This window comes from Benincasa hispida, unplaced genomic scaffold (genome assembly GCF_009727055.1).
Source record: "Benincasa hispida cultivar B227 unplaced genomic scaffold, ASM972705v1 Contig62, whole genome shotgun sequence".
In the NCBI taxonomy this organism is placed as follows: domain Eukaryota; kingdom Viridiplantae; phylum Streptophyta; class Magnoliopsida; order Cucurbitales; family Cucurbitaceae; genus Benincasa; species Benincasa hispida.
The window spans coordinates 481,685-484,245 of NW_024064976.1; positions in this window are offsets into that span (position 1 = coordinate 481,685).

Sequence of the window (2,561 nt, forward strand, 5' to 3'; positions counted from 1 at the left end):
TCCAATGCATAGCACATCACCAACGCATAGTATTAGCCTTGTGTACTGCAAGCTTTAGTAACGCTAGACGTCTCACCATGCGTCCACCATGGCTTGTCTCATTGCTGCATAGCACCTTTGCATAGTGTTGCCGCATAGCACCATCACATAGCATTGCCACATAACTCTTGCTCATCGTGTAGCACCTGTCTCTTATACACATCTAGATGTGTATAAGAGACAGGTCTCACCATGCGTCCACCATGGCTTGTCTCATTGCTGCATAGCACCTTTGCATAGTGTTGCCGCATAGCACCATCACATAGCATTGCCACATAACTCTTGCTCATCGTGTAGCACTGACGCCTATCGTCTAGTGAAGCACGGCTATTGTCTAATGCGCACGCCCATCGCGTAGTGCAATCGCCTAACATCATTGCCTAGCGTCATCGTCTAGAGCTGATGTCGATCGTGTAGTTTGAATGCTTCATCGTCTAACGCTATCGTCTAGTGCTATCGTTTAGCGCTATCGCTTAGCTTCCACACTTATCGTCTAGCGCTTACACTGATTATGTAGTACTTTGTCTATCATATAGACCGATCGTCTAGTGCCCGCCTACACGATCGCCTACCTCATCGTGTAGCGCTACTTACTTACTATACGATCGTCCAACGCCTTTGTCCGTGCAACTTGAGGCTGCCACATGTTTTGCTAACTTCTCAAGATATTGGCTGCCGCATTCGTTTCTCTTGGCCACACTTTGGCTTTCTTCAACGTCCAAATAACCTCTAAAATGAGCAACGCCAATGCATGGAACAAACTTAGCCAATTTTCTAGCTTCCAACACATGGGTTACACTTAGCCAATTTTCCAAGCTTTACCCAAGAGTCAAGCTTTCAAATTCACACTTTTCGTCTAATTTTTCACCATTTTCTCTACAGTTATACATTAATTTCCACATCAACCTACTCACCATACTGGTCTTAGTAGGTAACATACTCAAGTAGAGAAATTAGGGCTTAGGGTTCATAGTATAGAACCCTTATCCAGCAACTCTTACAACTCAATCTTGAGCTCCTTTAAATTTTCTGAAGCCATTATATATATAGCTTTCGAGATAGGAGTTGTGTCTGGCTCTAACTCAATAGCAAAGTCTATCTCTCTATGTGGTGGCAAACCCGAGAGTTCCTCTGGAAATGCATCTGGAAAATCCCTTACTATTGGCTCTGAAGTCAGGGAGACCTCAACCTCTCTAGTGTCATTCACACTGGCCAAGATACTCCAAGTACCTTGGTTAAGCAACTTATTGACTTTTAGAGATGAAATTACTTTGGGCAAGACCACGGTCCTAGCCCCTTTAAACTTAAAGCTGGCTTATTTAGGAAGGTTGAAAACCACCTCTTTTTGGGAGCACTCTATACTGGGATGATTCCAAGCCAACCAATCCATGCCTAAAATCACATCAAAATAATGCATATTTAGAACTATTAAGGTCACATCTAAAGTATGATTTTCTCTTTCCATCTAACATACCTTTATCTTTTCTTTAGAAAACATAATTTCTCCTGATGGAGTCGAAGTTGATAGGACAAAATGTAAGAGTTCTAACTCTAACATAACATGTGTTACAAATGCCCATGAAATGAATGAGTGAGATGACCTTGAGTAAAACAAAACCTTGCTCCAATACCAGCTGTAATGACCTGACTCCCTAAAACGTAATCTGATCGTCACTAGAAACATGCATGCATACATTTCAAATCGATACTTTTCCATGACTTGGCAAAAGTAAAATAAAGACTGTAAAATAAATAACTTTATTAAAAGTAGGTAAATGAAATTCATTTAACAAGGTACCCCTAAAGTAGAAGAAAAAATAAATTCCACAAGAAAACATCATCTGAAACATCCAAAGTGCAAAAACTGAAAATTCTCTAAATTTAAGAATTGACTAAGTTTAAAATCATAAAAAGAAAACATGGAAAAAACATGAGCGGAAATATTTGATTAGTCCTAATGGCTCGATCATGGATTCTATTTTTCATTAGCAAGTGTGTTCTTACCCTTGCCTGAAAAAGAAACATGAGAAATAGTGAGTATAAAATACTCAGTGAGTAACCCCACTACTAGGGTCAGCCTATGCATTTATGTCCAATAAATGCAACCTTCTAGTGAGACATGAAAAAACTTCTACTAATTCTGAATGGTCATCTAGTGATAGTTTAACCCGACCTACTGTGGATTAGATGTACCTATGAACCTCTAGTGAAATCCCAAACGAGATCACTAACCTCTAGTAAAATCCCAAAGGAGATCACTAATCTCTGGTGAAATCCTGAAGGAGATCACCAATCCCTGGTGAAATACCGAAGGAGATCACCAACCCTCTTGTGAATCCTAAAGAAGATCACCAACCTCTGGTGAATCCCGAAGGAGACAGTAACCTCTCGTGAATCCTGAAGGAGATAGTAACCTTTGGTGAATCATGAAGGAGACAATAACCTATGATGAATCCCAAAGGAAACACTAAAAGTTTGTGAATCCCGTAGGAAACAGAAACCTCTGGTAGGTACACGTCCAC